This window comes from Schistocerca gregaria, chromosome 2 (genome assembly GCF_023897955.1).
Source record: "Schistocerca gregaria isolate iqSchGreg1 chromosome 2, iqSchGreg1.2, whole genome shotgun sequence".
NCBI classification, from domain to species: domain Eukaryota; kingdom Metazoa; phylum Arthropoda; class Insecta; order Orthoptera; family Acrididae; genus Schistocerca; species Schistocerca gregaria.
The window spans coordinates 236,938,415-236,962,072 of NC_064921.1; the positions used below are offsets into that span (position 1 = coordinate 236,938,415).

Genomic DNA, 23,658 nt, shown 5'->3' on the forward strand with positions numbered 1-23,658 from the left:
AGAAAAATATATTCCACTCATCTTTTTAAACAACTTGTATTCCGAAACTTCCTGGCAGATTAAAACTGTGTGCCCGACCGAGACTCGAACTCGGGACCTTTGCCTTTCGCAGGCAAGTGCTCTACCAACTGAGCTACCGAGCACGACTCACGCCCGGTACTCACAGCTTTACTTCTGCCAGTATCCGTCTCCTACCTTCCAAACTTTACAGAAGCTCTTCTGCGAACCTTGCAGAACTAGCACTCCTGAAAGAAAGGATACTGTGGAGACATGGCTTAGCCACAGCCTGGGGGATGTTTCCAGAATGAGATTTTCACTCTGCAGCGGAGTGTGCGCTGATATGAAACTTCCTGGCAGATTAAAACTGTGTGCCCGACCGAGACTCGAACTCGGGACCTTTGCCTTTCGCGGGCAAGTGCTCTACCAACTGAGCTACCGAGCACGACTCACGCCCGGTACTCACACAGCTTTACTTCTGCCAGTATCCGTGGCTAAGCCATGTCTCCACAGTATCCTTTCTTTCAGGAGTGCTAGTTCTGCAAGGTTCGCAGAAGAGCTTCTGTAAAGTTTGGAAGGCAGGAGACGGATACTGGCAGAAGTAAAGCTGTGAGTACCGGGCGTGAGTCGTGCTCGGTAGCTCAGTTGGTAGAGCACTTGCCCGTGAAAGGCAAAGGTCCCGAGTTCGAGTCTCGGTCGGGCACACAGTTTTAATCTGCCAGGAAGTTTCGTATCAGCGCACACTCCGCTGCAGAGTGAAAATCTCATTCTGGAAACATCCCCCAGGCTGTGGCTAAGCCATGTCTCCACAGTATCCTTTCTTTCAGGAGTGCTAGTTCTGCAAGGTTCGCAGAAGAGCTTCTGTAAAGTTTGGAAGGTAGGAGACGGATACTGGCAGAAGTAAAGCTGTGAGTACCGGGCGTGAGTCGTGCTCGGTATCTCAGTTGGTAGAGCACTTGCCCGCGAAAGGCAAAGGTCCCGAGTTCGAGTCTCGGTCGGGCACACAGTTTTAATCTGCCAGGAAGTTTCATATCAGCGCACACTCCGCTGCAGAGTGAAAATCTCATTCTGGAAACTTGTATTCCGCCTATCAAGTATATCGTCAGCGGATTATATAAAGTTCTTGCAACAAATAAAGAAATGGAAGCAAATAAATTACTCTAAAACGCAATCACCAATAGGAGCATAATATGAATATTGTGAACAGCCGTCTGAAGATGAACTTTTCAGTTCGAAACCGGTTACGGCGCCATTCACTTAAATAAATAGCAGTATTAATAGTGGCTGGTTGCTGTTTTGTAAGAATCAATCTACATTAATTGTATACAGCCACAGTCTCACCAGGTCAGTTTTAGACAAAATAGCTTTATGAGCATACTCGCCATACCAGTAGGTAACGATGGAGAACATGTTCAGAGAGTGTAGAGGAATGTAATAGCGCACTTGTGTGACGACTATCGTCAGTGCAGTGCCGATGCTACGTGTACTTCTATGATTTCTCCGACACCAAAGGGCAGCCACCGGTTCGCCGCAGTGCTATTTTGCCGGTCCTGTGACGAACGATTCTTCCTTCGTTTTTTTTTTCTTTTTTGGTTTTTAGGCAATTAGTCATCTTATTATTTTTATGTGGCCTGCCAATATTTCCTTTCCTGTTCGTTAGTTACATGCTCCATAGTCCACTTGCACGACTCTTTTATCGAAATAATGTGGAAAGCAATTTACAGTGTGTCAACGCTTCAATAACGGACGTCGTTAGATCTCTCTCTTCAGTTAATCCTGCTTGCTAAGGGTCCCATACTGCTGATAATACTCAAGAATCAATCCAACAATACTGAAAACCAGTTCCGTCATGAATGGACTACATTTCCGTAAAATTCTTCGGATTAGTCTCATCCTGACATCTGTTATTCCTAAAGTTTGTTTTATTTGGTCATTGCACTTTATGTCACTCCGTTCTGTTCCTGCTGGAAATTTCACGGCTGTTACTGTTTGCAGTGATTTTTCACAAACAGCGTATCCGAACAGTAGTGGATATCTTCGCCTGTTTAAGCCCACAACGTTCCATTTATTAACGTTCGACCTCAACTGCCAGAAAATGGTGAAATGGATCTAGGCACTATGGGACTTAACTTCTGAGGTCATCAGTCCCCTGGAACTTAGAACTACTTAAACATAAGTAAACTAAGGAAATCACACACATCCATGCCCGAGGCAGGATTGGAACCTGCGACCGTAGCGGGCGCGCAGTTTGTAGCTCCTAGAACCGCTCGGTCACTCCGGCCGGCTCAACTGCCAGACCGTGCTCCAATTATACATGCTCTGCACGTCATTTGATACAGTACTGCTGCAGTTACAGTCTTCCTACAGACAACACCATCATCCGCGAAAAGCACCATAAATTTTTCGACTTTATCCACTAGCTCATTTATACACACTGACCATCCAGAACATTATGATCGCCCACAGCCGATATGTCCACCTTTGACACGGATAACAGCGGCGAGGCGTCGTGGTAGGGAAGCAATAAGAGCATGGTAGGTCGCTGGAGGGAGTTAGTACTACATCTGCTCACAGAGGTCACCTAATTCCCGTACATTCCGGAAAGGAGGCGATGAGCTCTGACGTCACGTTCTGTCACATCCCAGATGTATTCCGTCGGGTTCAGATCTGGCGAGTTGGGGAGACCAGCACGTCAATTGAATTCGACGCTATGTTCCTCGAACAAACGATCACACCTGGCTTTGAAACGGCGCATTGTCTTGTTGAAAAATGCCACTGTTTTTGGGAAACCTGATCGTCAGGTCGGGGTGTACGATATTCCTTGCACAAGCTCAATTGGACCCATGGATTCCCACGTGAATGTGCCCCAGAGCATAATGGAGCCGCCGCCAGGTTGTGTCCTCTCTCAGTACAGGTGTCACGTAGTTGTTCCCCTAGAACAGGACTGATTAGCGTCCTCCCATCGGCCATGATGAAGAAGGAATCGGGATTCACTAGACATGCAAGGATTTCTCACTGCACTAACGCCCAGTGCCGACGGTCACGTGCAGATTTCAGTTGTAGTTGCCGACGTCGTGGTGTTAACATTAGCACATGCATGGGTCGTCGGTTGCTGAGGCCTATCCTTAGGATTCGGTGCACTGAGTGTTCAGATGCGCTTGCACTCTGCCCAGCATTAAAGTCTGATGTTAATTCCGCCACAGTTTGCCGCCTGTTCTCTTTTACCATTCTGCCCAGACTATGATGTCCGACAACCGTAATGTGACCGCCCAACCCCACGACGTCTGGACGTTGTTTCACTTTGGTTTTGTCACTTATGGAGGATACTCACCGCAGCACTCCTCAAACACCCGACAAGTAATTCCAAAACGCCCGTACCGAGCCTACGGGCCGTTACAGTCTGCCCTTTGTCAAACTCACACACATCGCACGTCTTCCCCATTCTACACACGTCAAGCACGTCGCTGACATTGTACTACGTGCACTGTGCGTGTGTCAGACTAGCAGTCATTCCTCGCCAGGTGAAGCTGCTATCGCTTGGACTGGTTTATGTCGATAGTAGTTCGGTGCTTATACTGTTGTGACTGATCAGTAAACAGGTAATGGTCTCACCCTACGCGTCGTACCTTTAAATATGTGTATGATAAATGCCGAACAACTGGATCTTTAACGCATCGGAAACATATCCGGAAAAGGAAAGATACTAAAGAGGAAACGAAATTTGGCACTCTTGCCCCTGTGGTTCAAGATCCTTGTGTTAGTTCGCTTAAATCGCAAGGGAATCTGGCATGAGCCAGAGTAGTGTTCTTCGTGTTCTGCATCTCCATAAATATCCACCTTACCGTATCGGTCTCTACCAAGAATTAATTGGTACGGATTGTATGCGTCTCATTGAATTCTGCCGATGGGCTCAACTTCAGATTCAGAGTGATGACACATTCATTAATTTATTTACTGACGAGGCTACATTCACGAACCATGGAAATGTTAATTTGCGTAACATGCATTATTGGGCAACTTAAAATCCATGTTGGCTGCGCCAATTTGCACTCCAAAAACGGTGAATGATGGTGTGGAATTCTGCAGGGCAGAATTATAGTCCCCTACTTCATCGATGGAAATCTTAAATCTGCAAAACACATTAGGTATGTTATTGGAAGAAATACCTTTTGGAACAAGGAACAGAATGTGGTATCAACACGATGGGTGTCTGGCACATTTTTCGCTGATGGCTAGAAATTAGTTGCAGAGACAATTCCCAAATCGTTGGACTGGACACGGAGGAGATGTGTCGCGGCCAGGTCGTTCCCCAAACTTTTTCTCGTGGGGCTTCGTAAAAGACATTGTTCATAAAGATGTTCCAACTGCACCTGAAAATATACGAGAGAGAATTGTCAAAGCATGTGTTTCGATAAGTGCCGATGTGATAAGGAATACCACTCAATCCATGATAAGAAGATTGCAGCACTGCGTTGCTCTTCACTTCGAACGCCTGTAAATGGGCGTTCATGCCACCTTTTTGACTTTCGTTGACCTTCAATGACCTTGCTGTTACACATCACTGGCATCACTGGATTCGTCTCGATAGCCGCTATCAAAAAATAAGTAACAAACTATAGCATACCATTTCAAGAAACCAAGTTGATCTTCATATCTCTGAAGCGACGCCACCTTGCAACCAAAAACCAAGTTCATATTATGGCCCCCGTTGTCCCATGCAACGTTTGGCCCACAAGCTTTTCAGCTCCTGTCATAGTTTCGGAGTCATTCTTGATGGCAATAATTAGTGACTCACCCTGTTTAATGCTCTCCAGAAATTACCTCTACACCTGTCGACTTCGTCCCATTACGAACAACGTACCGAGATCTATCGATCACGGTTCTCATTATTTTTGTTCTAGAAACACAGGTTCCTATCGAATCATGTGTTCGGCTGCTATGCAGTACATTGAGCGGCCATCAGCGGAAGCGAACGCGACACGGCGTAAGCGCGGCACCTGCTGCGTTAAATAACACGGCCAGCAGCCGTGTAGACACTGTAAACATGAAAACATCGACAAGCTGACACCACCAGTCGCGCTGGTAGCTTGAACAACAGAAGCCAGCGAACCGACTGCTGGGCTGTCATTGTGCCAAACTTCTGAACAGCTTTACAAACAAAAAGGGGCTGCTGTGTTACGAAATTAAATTACACAATTTTAAACGTTTAATAATAGTTTACAATATTCCAGCAAGTACTGCGATTTTTACGCCGATAATCATTTAAGTTTTCGTTTACCTGACAGATGTGAGTGAGGAACATCTGATTTTATGTCCATAAATACTTCAAGCAAGTTCAAGCGCAAGAGAAATACGTCGACTTCTAGTATCGTGTAGGGGAGACGGGAGCGCGTTTGACGCACGGGGCACGTTAATGCAAATCGCTCTTCTCGTGAACTATTCTCGCCCAGAGCGCAACCGAAATTGGAAGACCAGTGCTGCCATCTGCCGAGGGCTCTCATAATGTTCACCGCACCAGTTGAGAGAATGTTTTAGCGTAAAGAACATATTTGTGCTTTTTGCTCCAATATCGAAGTTCCTATGGAGCATAACTTTTAGAAGTGAGGACAGATAAATATATCTTTATTTACAGCAGATTATTATGCTTTACAAGGTACTTTTGTACAGTTACTACAGTAGTCCCGAAACTAATTCCAACACAGCGATGGGGCACGTTTACGTAGTTGTGTTGGGGAACATTTACGCACGGTTTTCATTGTCATCCTCGCTGTTACGCCGTCAATGAAACCTTAAGACAACAGCAGTTGGAAACGAAGTCTCAAAAAATGAGGGCACAGGAAAATAAAAAGCAGCAATTGCTAGAATCGTTATTTGAACCTAGAGAATAAGAGCAGAAAGAAATAATTGTGTCAGAGCAAGGGCTGAAATGGGAAATAAACTGCTAAAAGCACGAAGAAGGAAAATTATTTATAGGCCTACTTCTGATATCATTAGTGTACTGCCAAAATGCAGATTTCCACGTGGTAACTCTCCATGCTCTCCTGTCTTCTGTCACCCTCTTCAGGTCCACAAATTTTCCGATTTCCACCATGTCGACTATTATCTTGCATCGCCGGCAGGAGTGGCCAAGCGGTTCTAGGCGCTACAGTCTGGAACAGCGCGACCGCTACCGTCGCAGGTTCGAATCCTGCCTCGGGCATGGATGTGTGTGATGTCCTTAGGTTAGTTTGGTTTAAGTAGTTCTAAGTTCTAGGAGACTGATGACCTCAGAAGTTAAGTCCCATACTGCACAGAGCCATTTGAACCATTATCTTGTATCTCCTTCTTCCTCTCCTTATGCTCTCGCAAACTAGTCCTGCCAAAGCTCTGTCAGTACGGATGTCCCGTCTAGTTCTTCTTCGTCTCTCTCCCATAACCTGTTACAGTCTAATGAAGAGGATGAAAATTACCCATGCATTTACTGCTTGAAACAATACAAGCAATCAAAAGTAAATCAAGAATGGTTCCAGTTCCTTAGGTGGCTCACGACAACTGTGCCACGGGAAATACTTTTTTTCTGTGCATAAACTTCAACTCAGTTACCGAGTATTTCTCCTCAGTCTGGAACACTTACGACATAGGACTGATACAGGAAATAGAGAAAGCCCAAAGAAAAGTAGCGTGTTTTGTCACAGGTTCGTTTAGTAAGCGGCAGACGCTACGAGAGAGTTACTACGAAAATTCCGAGAGCGTACATTCCTAGGAGACACAGCCTACTCCTTGCTTCCTCCTATGTATATCCAGCGGAAACACAACGAAGGCAAAATTAGGTTCAGGCTCACATTGAGGCTTACCGACAACGCTTTTTCCGGCACAACATTTGTGTCAGGAACAGGAAAGGGTGAAATGATAGTGGGGCACGAAGTACTGTTCAGCAAACGCCATAGGTGGGTTTATTTATAGACGGCATTTTTGTTACCAATGACAATTTTCCTTAATATATATTTTACATGACGCTTTTTGGAATATGATTCTTAATTTGAACTGCTTTTTCTCTCCGTGTACTAGGCAATTTTTACATAATGTTTTTGTTTTGTGATGCTGTGCTATGTCTCTTAACTTTACTGAAATATATTACAAAATTCACAATTTTTAATTGATTATCCATCTACGTGTGAATGACGAAATTTGGAAATTTTAAATTTTCGCCACTAACTACATGTATGAACCGCATCTAATAATAAATTCTAAACGTAAGGGAAAATTCAGTCTCAAAACTGTTTATACCAAGGTGATACTGTTGTTGTTGTTGTTGTCTTCAGTCCTGAGACTGGTTTGATGCAGCTCTCCATGCTACTCTATCCTGTGCAAGCTGCTTCATCTCCCAGTACCTACTGCAACCTACATCCTTCTGAATCTGCTTAGTGTACTCATCTCTCGGTCTCCCTCTACGATTTTTACCCTCCACGCTGCCCTCCAATGCTAAATTTGTGATCCCTTGATGCCTCAAAACATGTCCTACCAACCGATCCCTTCTTCTAGTCAAGTTGTGCCACAAACTTCTCTTCTCCCCAATCCTATTCAATACCTACTCATTCGTTATGTGATCTACCCACCTAATCTTCAGCATTCTTCTGTAGCACCACATTTCGAAAGCTTCTATTCTCTTCTTGTCCAAACTATTTATCGTCCATGTTTCACTTCCATACATGGCTACACTCCAAACAAAAACTTTCAGAAACGACTTCCTGACAATTAAATCCATGCTCGATGTTAACAAATTTCTCTTCTTCAGAAACGCTTTCCTTGCCATTGCCAGTCTACATTTTATATCCTCTCTACTTCGACCATCATCAGTTATTTTACTTCCTAAATAGCAAAACTCCTTTACTACTTGAAGTGTCTCATTTCCTAATCTAATTCCCTCAGCATCACCCGATTTAATTTGACTACATTCCATTATCCTCGTTTTGCTTTTGTTAGTGTTCATCTTATATCCTCCTTTCAAGACACTGTCCATTCCGTTCAACTGCTCTTCCAAGTCCTTTGCCGTCTCTGACAGAATTACAATGTCATCGGCGAACCTCAAAGTTTTTACTTCGTCTCCATGAATTTTAATACCTACTCCAAATTTTTCTTTTGTTTCCTTAACTGCTTGCTCAATATACAGATTGAATAACATCGGGGAGAGGCTACAACCCTGTCTCACTCCTTTCCCAACCACTGCTTCCCTTTCATGCCCCTCGACTCTTATTACTGCCATCTGGTTTCTGTACAAATTATAAATAGCCTTTCGCTCCCTGTATTTTACCCCTGCCACCTTTAGAATTTGAAAAAGAGTATTCCAGTCAACATTGTCAAAAGCTTTCTCTAAGTCTACAAATGCTAGAAACGTAGGTTTGCCTTTTCTTAATCTTTCTTCTAAGATAAGTCGTAAGGTCAGTATTGCCTCACGTGTTCCAACATTTCGACGGAATCCAAACTGATCCTCCCCGAGGTCTGCATCTACCAGTTTTTCCATTCGTCTGTAAAGAATTCGCGTTAGTATTTTGCAGCCGTGGCTTATTAAACTGATAGTTCGGTAATTTTCACATCTGTCAGCACCTGCTTTCTTTGGGATTGGAATTATTATATTCTTCTTGAAGTCTGAGGGTATTTCGCCTGTCTCATACATCTTGCTCACCAGCTGGAAGAGTTTTGTCATGACTGGCTCTCCCAAGGCCGTCAGTAGTTCTAATGGAATGTTGTCTACTCCTGGGGCCTTGTTTCGACTCAGGTCTTTCAGTGCTCTGTCAAACTCTTCACGCAGTATCGTATCTCCCATTTCGTCTTCATCTACATCCTCTTCTATTTCCATAATATTGTCCTCAAGTACATCGCCCTTGTATAAACCTTCTATATACTCCTTCCACCTTTCTGCCTTCCCTTCTTTGCTTAGAACTGGGCTGCCATCTGAGCTCTTACACGTGGTTCTCTTCTCTCCAAAGGTCTCTTTAATTTTCCTGTAGGCAGTATCTATCCTACCCCTAGTGAGATAAGCCTCTACATCCTTACATTTGTCCTCTAGCCATCCCTGTTTAGCCATTTTGCACTTCCTGTCGATCTCATTTTTGAGACGTTTGTATTCCTTTTTGCCTGCTTCATTTACTGCATTTTTATATTTTCTCCTTTCATCAATTAAATTCAATATTTCTTCTGTTACCCAAGGATTTCTAGCAGCCCTCGTCTTTTTACCTACTTTATCCTCTGCTGCCTTCACTACTACATCCCTCAGAGCTACCCATTCTTCTTCTACTGTATTTCTTTCCCCTATTCCTGTCAATTGTTCCCTTATGCTGTCCCTGAAACTCTGTACAACCTCTGGTTCTTTCAGTTTATCCAGGTCCCATCTCCTTAATTTCCCACATTTTTGCAGTTTCTTCAGTTTTAATCTACAGGTCATAACCAATAGATTGTGGTCAGAGTCCACATCTGCCCCTGGAAATGTCTTACAATTTAAAACCTGGTTCCTAAATCTCTGTCTTACCATTATATAATCTATCTGATACCTTTTAGTATCTGATACTGTATGTTTTAATAATCTCTCCTCGGCAGTGTGAAAATATTTCCTTCCTCCGTAATTACTTCTTTCAATAATTTTCTGGAATGTGCAGTGTACAAGGTATGCTGAATAGCTAGAAATAATTAAAACAGAGAAATATGATGTTTACAGATTAGTGTTGTAGGATTTAATGCGTAGTGATACATCGGTTAGAATTACAGAAAGTGTAAAATAAATTCCAGTTTGTTTTTACACATGGTTAGGTGTTGCATATGAGATCCCTTAGTCGCAAGGACACCATCAAAGCGGTGGTTCATTTCACGCAACACATTCTGTACAAATGTGCAGCTGCCGATGCGAGCGCAACGTAAATTCGTATTTTGAGTTCTGGAGTTCGTTTCGGCAAAGGAGGCACATACACATACACATGCTCTTTCTCGTAACCAGAGGTGATCAACACAGAGTCGTCGTGTCCACTACGATCAACCCAACGGTTTGGGAGACAATTCAATAATGTGCAAACCTCAATAGCTGTATATCTCCTGTCTGGCCGTGCTTCAACTTCCTGACAGACGTAATTCAAGAAATGTATGGTAAGCTGTGTCATCAGTCACTGCTCAAGCGCGTACAGGTAAAACCTAACAAACATTTAGCTCAGTTAAGACGAATGATCGAAACAGTTAACTTTCGATGAGACACACTGATGTTCAGTTACACTCGAAGGCTTTTCTGTACATCATACTCGAATGCTATGCGGTTGATGTGGAAAGTTCCCCATCACTTAAAAACGAGACGTGTAATAAATGCTTCTACCTTCATGAGTCCCAGCATTGGCATAGCATAATTAACCAAGTTAATTCCTGTAAAATTATGACTGCAGTTTCCTCTTTGTTTTTGTAATGAGGACACGTGCAACGGTTGTTCGTGGCATATGTACCTCCCTATTGACTTCTTACGTCGATTTCCGCTGCTGCATTTTAACGACAGGCAAATTCCTGTGCTGATGCACGTGATCCGCCGGTAATTTTTCCTTTGCAGTAAAATCTCGTTTCTTCAGATAGCCGGTGCCATCTGCACATGTGGTTCGCATTTGCTGTTTCATGATTGTATCGCTGACGAAGCCTTCTCCGGTAAAAGTTTCTAGTTGCGGCCAGGCCAATTGTTTTCGACGTCCCTTATGCAAGGAGCGCTAGATGTGCAAGGTATGCAAGAGCATTATCGAAAGTAAGATAAAGTTAATAACAAAATTGAAGCTGTGTCGAGAAATCGTGAGTTTCCTGGTACCGCGTGTTATGAGAACTGGTACGAGGTGAACTCCATTGCCGGCAGATGTGGCCAAGCGGTTCTAGGCGCTTCAGTCCGGAACCGCGCTGCTGCTAGGGTCGCAAGTTCGAATTCTGCCTTGGGCATGGACGTATGTGATGTCCTTAGTTTAGTTAGGTTTAAGTAGTTCTAAGTTCTAGGGGACTGGTGACCTGAGCTGTTCAGTCCCATAGTGCTCAGAGCCAACCATTTGAAACCTTCTCTGCTGTGTGATGACAGAAAACAAAAATTTACACACAAAATGCCTTCTGTACGGTATCCATCGTTTTCGTTTATGACAAAGCACTGTTTATTTTTGCACCGCCCGTACTGATATCGATTCACTGAACTTGGGCAGCGATCGAAATTCTGAACTTTTGTACGTCCTTTATAATTCGCTTAGCTAATTACATCAATTTGTAAATGATATGTTTATCTTGAACTGCCCTGAGGTCTAAGACCACAAAAACAACAAATATGTTTCCAGAATGAGATTTTCACTCTGCAGCGGAGTGTGCGCTGATATGAAACTTCCTGGCAGATTAAAACTGTGTGCCGGACCGACTCGAACTCGGGACCTTTGCCTTTCGCGGGCAAGTGCTCTACCAACTGAGCTACCGAGTTCGAGTCTCGTTCCGGCACACAGTTTTAATCTGCCAGGAAGTTTCATATCAGCGCACACTCCGCTGCAGAGAGAAAATCTCATTCTGGAAACAACCTCCATGTCTCCGCAGTATCTTTTCTTTCAGGAGTGCTAGTTATGCAGGGTTCGCAGGAGAGCTTCTGTAACGTTTGGAAGGTAGCAAACGAGACACTGGCAGAAGTAAAGCTGTGAGGACGGGGCGTGAGTCGTGCTTGGGTAGTTCAGTTGGTAGAGCACTTGCCCGCAAAAGACAAAGGTACCGAGTTTGAGTGTCGGTGGCATACAGTTTTAATCTGCCAGGAAGTTTCAACAAATATGTTGCTGACATGTATCGACAGAAACAATTCGACTCGATGCCCAGTTGATTAGACTTGGCAGCTCTTTGTGCTGTTTCACAACCTGTACTGGGCCAAATCACCTACACATTGAACAATGAATTATTCTTCATGTAGCAGTACACGCAAAGCAAATGCTTTGAGTTATTTTCTGTGCTTCAATTGTGATGGTTATCAGATTGTTTCTATACCGCACTGGTCAGTGTGTCGTTCCCATACAACCGAATGACATCTGGAGCCCTACGGACAATTGGTAATTGAGCTGAAAGCCGGAGATTTTACGACAGCTCACCTGCTATTTTTCTTCTTTTACACGCACGCCAGAACACGGTGTCACCGTGGTGCTGTCGCTGGCAGCATTACTGCAGTCAACGAGTCGTGAATGAGGCTCGCCCCGCTATGGATACATTGTCCGCCGGACGCAGCGTCATCTGTCGCCAATATTGACATACGAGAGTGTTCGCCAGTAACTTGTTTCCCAGCTATCTATCGGCCGTGTTCCCCCCGGCCAGCATACCGCACTGCGGCGCGCAGGCAACCAACACTCTCGGAGCGTTTCCGGATGGCCGGTGAAGCTGTAGACAGAGGACAAAGTTATAAGTGACACTGCGGGAGATGGATATTACGCAAACTTTGAGTTCATGGTTCCCAACCTTTCTTAGACCATTACCCCTGAGTGCAGTCAAAACTCCCCAACCTCCTCCTCCACCATCAGTATCGAAATAAGTTTTAAAGTGAAAGAAAGTTTTCTTTGAACAGTTTTGTTTCTAAAATGATGAAGAATTAATAATTAGATTTATTATAGTGGTATACCTGTTGCGCTCCTCTTTGAGTTTTATTGGGTAAATCACAATGAGCTCATTTTGGCATATTACCATCGTCAAGCGTTCTGTAAATACTCTTATAGGTTATAACTCTGATATTATAAACTGTAACCATTATCATAAAGGTAGTATTTTCGTTACGTGTAATACCGATGCTGACATATACTGTCTTCGTTGGAATTTGTGTTTAGACGTTACTTGGACGTACGTTGTAAACGTACCGTTGTATCTGACTTTCAGGGATAGGTTAGTGTTTGTACGTAATTTTCCCACTTGACAGCTTGGATGATCAGCGATATTGCATGTTTACATAGTTAACATTAGAAGTGGGTGACGTGTGGACCTTCGGTTACGTTTTGATTATTTTCTTAGGTTTGCTTCTAATTATGGTTTATACCTAAATTTTTGTTGGCTTGTGTTCAGATTGTAATGTTTTATTTTTATTTCTTATTTTTTGTAATAATTTGTTATGGCTTATGACTTGTGATATTTTCTTGTTGTTGTATCTTTGTACGTTGTTTAAGCTGTTACTCAGTAGCTTGCTGTTACCAACTACCAAGTGTTCCTGGGTAAACTGTAACACAGAATCTGAGGCATCTGCCTTGGAGTTATGCCTTCTTCTCCACTAATTCCCTTCTCCTGTGCGCGGGACATCCTCCTCTGGCATTACTTTTCCTCAACAGTAGTTGTCGATACCAGGATTATTTTCGGAATTTTGGACAGATCAATATTATCTCAGTTGCTTTTCTGGAATCTTTCATATAATTTTAGACACATTATGTTATACTTCATCTAACTCTTCATCTACATGGTTACTCTACAATTCACACTTAAGTGCCTGGCAGAGGGTTCACCGAACCATTTTCATACTACTTCTCTACCATTCCATTCTAGAATGGCGCGTGGGAAAAAGGAACACCTAAATCTTTCCCTTCGACCTCTAATTTCTCTTATTTTATTATGATGAACAATTCCCCCTATGAAGGTGGGTGTCAACAAAATATTTTCGCATTCGGAAGACGAAGTTGGTGATTGAAATTTCGTAAATAGATCTCGCCGCAAAAAAAAACCGCATTTGTTTCAGTGACTTCCACCCCAACTCGCGTATCATATCAGTGACACTCTCACACCTATTGCGCGATAACACGAAACGAGTTGCCCTTCTTTGCTCTTTCCCGGCAATCCTACCTGGTAAGGGTCCCATACTGCGCAGCAATATTCCAGCAGAGGATGTTTTCTTTAGTGAGTTTGTCGCATCTTCAAGTGTTCTGCCAACAAAGCGCAGTCTTTGTTTCGCCTTCCCTGCTATATTATCTATGTGGTCTTCGCAATTTAAGATGCTCATAATTGTAATTCCTAGGTATTTAGTCGAATTGACAGCCCTTAGATTTGTGAAATTTATCGTATACTCAAAATTTATCGGATTTCTTTTAGTACCCATGTAGATGACTTCGCACTTTTCTTTGTTTAGTGCCAATTACCACATTTCGCACCATACAGAAATTCTCTCTAGATCATTTTGTAATTGGAATTTAACGTCTGCTAAAAATTCATGTAAATGACTTAGTTTATAAAATGTCGTAGTCTCGATGTTATAATCGATAAGTACTCGTTCTGAATGTAGAGCTAAAATTACTTTTATCAGAAACATCTGAAATTACAAATTAATGGCACACTTAAAATTTCTATTATTAATTACGCAATTCTGTACTCGTTACTATGTTTATTTCTGGATTCATTTAGGAGACAATAATCGAAATTAATAGATATTCATTTGCCAAGAAAAACTGTAAACCTTTTGGAACATTGTTATTTCCGCAGTGTCTGGGAAAATTTGGAAATTTGTGGTAAGGTCTCATGTGACCAAACTGTTGAAGTCATCGGTCCCTAAGCTTACGCACTAATTCATCTAACTTAAGCTAAAGGTAAGGACAACACACATGCCCATGTCCGAGGCAGGACTCTAACCTCCGACGGGGTAAGCCGCACGGGTCGCGACAAGGCGCCTAGACCGCACGGCCAGTGTGTGGGAGTCTTAAGCATGTCTCTGATGTGATCGGGCGTATTTTTATATGAACAATGTAATTTCGGCTTTGTTAACGTGAAAAATCCGAAGACCGTATGATACAATAAAATTTGAAAAAAAGTATATTTACGTAAAAACAAAAATTCTGCATCACTAATCTTCAAATTTATTTAGTTTCATTCAAAAGTGAGGAACTAAAATGTGAGAATTTCAGCTTCAAGAATTAGACCCCTAGATAAAAAGAACTGGAGCCAACTCAACATCACAAGCTTAGTAAATTAGAAAGTTTATTGTAATCTTCGCTCTTCTCAAATTTTTCATAACAGACTTTGCTTATTGTGGACAATAGCTGCAAGTAGGAAGGAGGAGGTAGATCACACCTGGAAGCCTCAGAACTAGCTTTACATATTAGCGGTACAATGGGGTGTGATCGTTAAATCTTACAGCGAATGGCAGACACTAAACAAACTCTAATAAACAAGTGCGAAACACTCCCTCAAATCGGGAATAACAGAAATGGAGGAATCATCAGTGTTATATCTACCATCGGCATGAACACTGGAAATATCTACAAAATAAAACACACCGAATTGAGGTTCTCCCAGTGTTAATTCTGGCTATCACAGCTCTTATTACGTCTTTAACGTATGTCGACTGTTCCAGCAAAGGAAAAGGATATGAGCAATATTCACTTACATAATATTTGGGAGGAGAAAAATGGAGAGGACAGCTTCAGCTAAAGAAAGGCTCCAAAATTAGGACGGAAAATCGTACCGGATGCGCTTTCTTCGATCAGAATCTGCAGAAGAGAGAGAGTTTGAACTAGCAGGCGACGCTTCGATGTTTCTAGCTGAAGCTTTGGTTATTGTAGGGGCAATCAGATACGCAAGAGCTCTCAAAATACACAAGACAGTAATAATCACTGATTTTCACAGCGTTCTGAAACCAATTAGGTACAATAACTGGAACATAGGAACTAGTAAATACACTCTTGACATAGTGGACCATTATTAGCGAAGAAGACTGGTGAGAGTGTAGAATTTGTATGAGTCAAATCACATTCTAGTACAGGCGTTCAAATCAAGACAGCCATGATGTGTGAAGACCAAAATTCAAGGAAAATTATAACATCCATTGTGAGAATGCATATAAATCACGGAATTTTCCCTGCCTATTTACATACAATCGGCATTTCGAAGGCATCCTACTGCCAGTGTAAAGAAGAAACAATTTGTGACATAAATCACAACTTGTATCTGTGTAGACGCTGTGAGAAAGGCAGAGTCAACTTTTTAAAGGAGCTCTTAAGACTTGGCCACCGCCAGCCGCTTTTCATGGTCCCAATTCTCGGAGACGCAACCAGGAGGACCTAGGGCGCCATATACAGATTTATAGCTAAAGAAGATATAAAAATTTAAACGGAATCGTGATCATTGAACTTAACTAAGGAAATGAATTAACAAATGCGCTGTTAGATGTCAATTGTGTCTTTGTAATATAAGTACAACAGTATCGATATGAAGACATATATGAATGAAGAAGAAAGAATGTTACCTTGCTAAGTGTATGTCTATCAGTACATTAAAATTATGATGGCTAAAAAGTTAGCTAGAAATCAATTAAAAAATACCCAGTGTCTCTGGTTTGTTTTTCTGACACGTTCTCCTGCTTTATAATAACAATAAACTTTCCAACATATTTTTTGTGCTTGAGGTCGGTATGTCCGTTCAGTAAGTTGTGAAGGTTATTGCGTGCCTGTAATATATCTCTATTTCTTCAAGGATGTTTATGATTGCTCCCCTTTGCTTAATGTCGGGGGGGGGGGGGGGGGTTCAGTGCTTCGTTTACAGATTTTACGTCGTTTTTTCTATTGAAAATGTTGGAATAATGGGTATGAGTTATTTTTACCATATCTGGTGTGCTCTTTGCATCTAATGTTAACGTTTCTGCCGGTTTGTGTTTTGTAGAGCTTGTGGCATGTGTTACATGAAATTTTATGAATATCGGGCGTAACGGTACGTCTACAACGAACGTCCAGATAACGTCCAAACACATATTCAACCAAAGACAGCATATGGCAGGATCGATATTACACCCAAGGAACCAATCGAATGTATAAGATCCTTGCAATCACAGCTACAGTTTACAATGTCACTACTATCACCTGTTAATGTGTTTACTAAATACGTAATGATGTGAGTACACTGAAATGAGCTCATTGTGATTTATGCAATTAAACTAATATAAAGAACATTGTAGATCGTATGTTTTTGTCGTAATCGTGTCACTACAAGACATACCTTGCACTGAACGCCTCAAGGAACAAAATTTATATTTGGTTGTTATTGAAGTTTCATTAAATCACGAATTAATCAGTCATTGAAACAATTGGTAGTGCTTATAACTAGCAAGCTTTATTACACTTGAGTTTTTCTTAGTCGATGCACATCATGCATCATGATCTAGATTTATTGAGTTTCTTGCTTTTATTTGCATCGTTACCATCGTCAAACATCTACTTTCACATCTGTAAATCCTGAATACAACATTTGTTTTTAATTTTCGCGTTCGGACGGTGTGCGTGTGTGTGCACGTGTGTGTTTTACGAGGTGTTCAAAAAGTCTCTCCGCTGTGCCGCATGATTGCTAGTCGCGAGTGCAGTATGATTGTTCGTCTGCCTGGGTTACTTCCCTTCAAGCGGTCTCTCCCAACATTCCACTGATTCGTTTATCTCAGCCAGCGTCAGTAGTATCGTAGGGGTGTGTCCTTACGTGTTGACGTGAACGTTTAAGTTTAATTCCTTTGTTTCGTTTTTGTCACTGTTAAAATGCTAACTATTGAAGAATGTATGTTTTTAGTCGAACAGGTGTTCAAAGCTGGCGGTAAATACATAGTTCCAGTTCGTCAAAGATATAATGCAGTTTTCCCGGAGACAACACTCCCACATCGCGATACTGTGGGGGATTTTACTAACAAATTTTGAAGTACTGGTTCAGTGACAGATGCACCAAGAAGTGGTCGTCCTAGCCTTTTGTCTGAGGATAAACTGTTCGATATTTACGATAAAATGTCCAAGAGTCCGAACAAGTCAGTGAGAAAACTCGCCCAGGAAATCGATGTTAGTGTCGGAACGGCACACACAGCTGTAAGAAAAAAATTAGAACTTTTCCCATACAAAGTGACAGTCGTGCAAGAACTGAAAAATACTGATGATGACAAGAGACTGCATTATTGTTAGTGGTTCAAAAATTTCGTTCAACAAAATGGAAGGAATATTTTTAATGAAACGTTTTTCACTGATGAGGCGTGGTTTCATTTATCCGGCTACATGAACTCAGAAAATTTTCGCATGTGAAGTACTGCAAATCCATTGTGTATTCATGAGGAACCACTTCATTCTGTGGAAATAGGAGTTTGGATTGCAATTTCTAGAAGTCGGATCGTGGGTCCCATATTTTTCAACGAAACAATAAACGCACAACGATACTGCAGTGATATTTTGTACACATTCATAGGAGAACTTACGTTATGTGAAATACTGAACGGTTATTTTCAACAGGATGGTGCAACCGCGCATACAACTCGCGCTTCAATGTCACTGCTTGCTGATATTTTTGGTGATGGTATAATTTCACAGGGACATTGGCCTCCACGATCGCCTGACCTAACACCACCTAACTTTTTCTTCTTGGGTACAGCGAAGACAACTGTCTATAAAAACCTTCGAAAATCCATCGATGAAGTGAAAACTGCAATATGCACTTTCACTGCTTCTGTTACAGAAGAAGTGTTACAGCTTGTGTTTGGAAATGTGATTAGACGAATTTGAATTGTGTATTCAACAACAGGGGGGACACTTTCAGCATTTAATGTGGAAATTTGTAAGTAAAAATGAATATTCAGTAATTTAGTGCCTTGTATTTCACTGAGTACCATTTCGGTAAATTCACTGCGGCATACGGCTAGCGCAGCTAACAGTCATACGGCACTGCGGGGAGACTTTTTGAACACCCCGTATTTCTAGTCAATGTCCCTTGTAAACAACACCCAGACTATAATGCAGCCACCTCCAACTTGCACAGTGCTTTGCTGACAACTTGGGTCAACGGCCTCTTGAGGACTGTGCTACACTCGAACCCTACCGTTGGCTCTTTTCAACTTAAGTCGTAACTCATCTGATCAGGCGACTGTTTTCCTGTCGTCTAGCCCCCAGTCGATATGGTCACGTGCCCGCGACAGGTGCTGCAAGAATTGTCGAGCTGTTAGCAAAAGCACTTGCTTCGTTCGTCTGCTACCATACCCCACTAACGCCGAATTTCGCCACACTGTTCTAACGAATACGTTCGTCGTTCATCCCACATTGAGTTCATCGTTTATTTCAGGCAGTGTTGCTTGTCAGTTAGCACTGACAGATCTACGCAAGGGTCGCCCTCCTCGGTCGTTAAGTGTATATCGTCGGCCACTGCGTCGTCCGTGGTGAGAGGCAATTCCAGAAATCTGGTACGTTTGGCACCCTCTTGACACTATGGATCTCGGAATACTGTATTCCTTAACTATTTCCGAAATGGAATGTCCCATGCGTCTAGCTCCAACTACCATTCCGCGTTCAACTACCACTGCCGTCGTGATGCCATAATCATGCTGGAAATATTTTCACGTGAATCACCCGAGTACAACTGTAATTTGAGTCAGGACGCTGCCCTTTTATACCTTCTATACAGGATGCTACCAAGACCTGTATAGCGCAAACTGCTGTTCCACGACTTCTCTCACTTCTGTGTAGTCCATTTGGCAATTTTGAAGTGAGAAATAAAGCTATTTTTGGTGTCTTTCAAGAACTATCTATAACTCGGAGAAGACATTTTCAGCACATATCAAGCGTTTGATAGGCGTATGTGTCACTTTCACTCACAGTATTTGTTTATTTAAGCACTATGCAGAGACGTACGTGTATTTTTGACCTCAGTGTATTAGAATCAAAGCATTAATTCCGTTCTTCTTTTGTACGAATCAAATAATGTTCCTTAGAGATCAATTTGCTTCCCTCTCTTTTTTCTCGGTACACGTAAGAACATCACACTTAAGTCTTTAAGCTAATTGTGAATACTAATCTTATTTTCTGAAACAAAATTACTCATTATTTACTGAATATGCACATCAAATGCGACTAATTGTTTGTAACAGTTCGTTATATGTTTCAGAAATATGATTCGGCTGAGCAGCCTCAGTTTTGTGATATGAACAGCACGCACCATCACCTCGGTATCATAAGCATGTTCACCGAGCGAGGTGGCGCAGTGGTAATCACACTCGACTCGCGCTCTGGACGTTTCAAACCCGCATCCAGCCATCTTGATTTAGGTTTTCCGTGATTTCCCTAAATCGCTTCAGACAAATGCCATGATGGTTCCTTTGAAGGTGCACGGCCGACTTCCTTCCCCATCCTTCCGACGGGACCGATGATCTAGCTGTCCCCCCCCCCCCCCCCCCCCATATCACCACACCAAATCAACCAACCAACGAATCATAAGCATATTTGCAACGATATTCTGAGAACCTTTAGTCTAAATTGTTTGTTGTTCTTAATCCGATTACTCTTGCTATGCACAGTGACATATTTTATCACACTCTGCTACATGTTAACACGATCAGCCATCATTAAACTTATCGCTTTCCTACATCGATTTCTGCGTTTGCTTTCATCACGACGGGAAAAATAACAGTTGCAGCGCGCAGAGTCGGTTACAATAGGAACTAATCTCGACCAGAAGGTGAAAAGAATCGCTTTCAATCATACTGCAGCGCTTTTGATTTTCCCAACCAGGGAAATATCGTTCTCTAAAAAACAATGCAATTTAGCATTTTTTTATTCTGACTACACACACAAAATAACACGTTTTATGGCGAAATAAAACACTATATGTACTGCGTGTAGATTGTAATCTATGCTGGAGACTGAGAAAAAGTAATGAATGATAACTTATATAAAATCAATATTATTTTTTGGAAAAATATAGTTTCATGACTGAAACATAGTAAAACACCTTTTGTTCTTACCTCTAAGAATTTTTTTTGCACTTTAGGGGATAATCATCCCCAGCGTGGGAGCCACTGCAATGGAGTGAACCACTTTGCTCTTCCTCAGGAACAGTACAAGGCATAACTGTAAAGTTTTAACTATACTTCGAAAAAATGAATTTTTGCCATTAATTATTTATATGCGTGTACGCTGAAATATCCGCATCACAGTACTGCATAATGCCGCTAGATAAGGCTAAAAGCAACGCTTCAACAATCCATCCGAGTTTTTAGAAGAGTACGACAACAACGTACCATCAAAAGATCCTTTTGTTTAGTGGTGCAGACTGTTTCTTTTTTGTGGTGAAACAGGTCTGAATTACTAAGAACGAAATGGTAGAGCGTCTCTCTGTGAAGAACCGGGAATTCCCATAGGAGTCTGTGGTTATATCCCAAAAAGCACGCACCACTGCCTACCAGGATGATAGCTGGGTTTTCGCCTGCTTCTGTGGTAGTGAATACACCACATCTTCCGATTGTTTGTTTTGCTCCTTATCTCTGGGTCATAGAGATACGTCCAACACATATCAACGGTGATCAAAAGTAACCTGGATTGGCCTGACACACCTTCAATATTCCCGCTGCTGCCGATAAAGAATTACAGTACGATTTCCCTCTAAATCAATGCCCTGTGCCATTTCCTTTCGGCTCCTTTAATGGCGTATCGCGGTACGGACAAGCGAAGATTTCGAAGCAGGACTACAGAAATTTAGCCCCAAAGAAACAAATTGACACTTCAAAAATGTTTTGCATCACCCCAGTTCCCAAATATCCTGTAGATGGACGTTGACTGTGGATATTGTATCACAGTCACAGTCCCTTTGACTGTTCAGAGATGTTCCTAAACCTGCCCAAAGGTGTGAACAACCATACATGAGCAGCGCCTATTAGACGGAGGGGGTCCGGCAGCCGATCAGTTACACTCATTGCACCAGGAAGGAGGTCCACAGCTCGTGTTGTCTAAAGTTAAACCATGCGTAGACAGACAATACCGTCGTTCGATGGCGTCCGAACTGTTACTTTGTGCCAGGAAGGGCTCTCAACAACGGAAGTGTCCAGGCGTCTCGAAGTGAAACAAAGCGATGTTGTTCGGACTTGGAGGAGATACAGAGAGACAGAAATTGTCGATGACATGCCGCGCTCAGTCCACCCAAGGGCTACTACTGCAGTGGATGACGGCTGCCTATGGATTATGGCTCGGAGGAACCCTGACAGCAATGCCACGATGTATACTTTTCGTGCAGCCACAGAACGTCGTGTTATGATTCAAACTGTGCGCAGTAGGCTTCATGAAGCGAAACTTGAATCCATACGTCCTTGGCGAGGTCCATCTTTGCAACAACGACACCATGCAGCGCGGTACAGACGGGCCCAACAACATGCTGAATGGATCGCTCAGGATTGGCATCACTTTCTCTTCACCGATGAGTGTCGCATATGCCTTCAATCAGACAGTCGTCGGAGACTTGTTTGGAGGCAGTCCGGTCAGGCTGAAAGCCTTAAACCCACTGTCCAATGAGTGGAGCAAGGTGGAGGTTCCCTAACGTTTTGGGTTGGCATTATGTGGGGCCGACGTTCGGCGCTGGTGGTCATGGAAGTGGCTGTAATGGTTGTACGATGCGTGAATGTCATCCTCCGACCGGTAGTGCAAGCACATCGGCTGCAAATTGGCGAGGCATTCGTCTTCATGGACGACAATTTGCTCCCCCAATCGTGCACTTCTTGTGAGTGACTTCCTTCAGGATAACGACATCGTTCGACTAGAGTGGCCAGCATGTTCTCTAGACGTGAACCCTATCGTACATGCCTGGCATACGTGGAAAAGGGCTGTTTATGGACGACGTGACCCACAAATCACTCTGAGGGATCTACACCGAATCGTCTTTGAGGAGTGGAACAATCTGTACCAACAGTGCCATGATGAACTTGTGGATAGTATGCCACGACGAATAAAGGCATGCATCAATGCAAGAGGATGTGCTACGGGTATTTGAGGTACCGGTGTGGGAAGCAGTCTGGACCAACACCCGTGAACGTCTCGTTGTATGGTGGTACAACATGCAATGTGTTGTTTTCATGCGCAGTAAAAAGATTGGAAATGTATTTATGTTGATGTCTATCCAAATTTTCTATACAGGTTCCGAAAGTCTCGGAATCGAAATAATGAAAAACTTTTTTTGGTGTGTGGGTTGTGTGGGGGCGCGATGTGATCGTATTGGCGTCACTTGTGCGCACGTTACATCTACTCTGGCTCTTGTCTTATCATCTTTGCAGATTTATGTTTTCCCTCATGGGCTGTGAGGTTGCGAGTTGTGTGCTGATCACGAAGCTGGACGGGTGGGCAAGAGTACTCGGCGTACTGGCGATTGCACAGCTGTCTGTAGGGCCACAGGGAACGGCGTTTTCCTGCATCGTTGACCGTTGCTACCGGCGAGCTTAGCGGGAAAGGAGCGGTCTCATCACGTGCAGTCTGGTTACGACGTGCACCGGCCAGTTGTGGTGTGCTATACATTCCGAGATGTGTTGAACAATTCGTTAGCAGCCACGAGCTGCGGGGCGGTATTACGCAGTGCTTACCTGCAGTCCCGAATCTACTGGCCTCCTTGGCCTTTGAAATTAGCTATGAAGTCTGTTTAGTAAGTGCCGTACTGAAAGACTATTAGTTCTGCTTGGTGAGAGCTGGCCGGGAACCCAGTTCCGTTATGGCTTTCAGTGACCCCTTTGGGCCTGTGTGACCCCATCTGGAGGTTTCTGTATTCGCCAAGCTAGTATTTCGCAATGTTAATCTTGTATTTGACATCAAGATTTCTTATTATTGAGTATTTTGATACTATTGACTGTAATTTCTGTTTCTTATAAGCCTCATAGCCCTTCATGGGGCGAGTTATCGGATTTAGTCTGTAACTAAAGTTGTGTGCGCTCCATCTGAGGGT

At 42.8% G+C, this 23,658-nt stretch overlaps 1 protein-coding gene and 3 non-coding genes across 4 annotated transcripts in view; 1 reads left to right on the forward strand and 3 right to left on the reverse strand.

Moving 5' to 3' along the window:
- The window catches only part of LOC126336767 (suppressor of lurcher protein 1-like), a 4,187,167-nt gene that overhangs the window by 658,810 nt on the left and 3,504,699 nt on the right, over positions 1–23,658 (reverse strand). The window lies entirely within an intron of this gene.
- Positions 70–143, reverse strand: Trnas-cga (transfer RNA serine (anticodon CGA)). Its single transcript has one exon. It is a non-coding gene; the product is annotated as a tRNA-Ser (tRNA).
- On the reverse strand, positions 369–442 carry Trnas-cga (transfer RNA serine (anticodon CGA)). The gene has a single exon. It is a non-coding gene; the product is annotated as a tRNA-Ser (tRNA).
- Trnas-uga (transfer RNA serine (anticodon UGA)) lies at positions 628–701 on the forward strand. The gene has a single exon. It is a non-coding gene; the product is annotated as a tRNA-Ser (tRNA).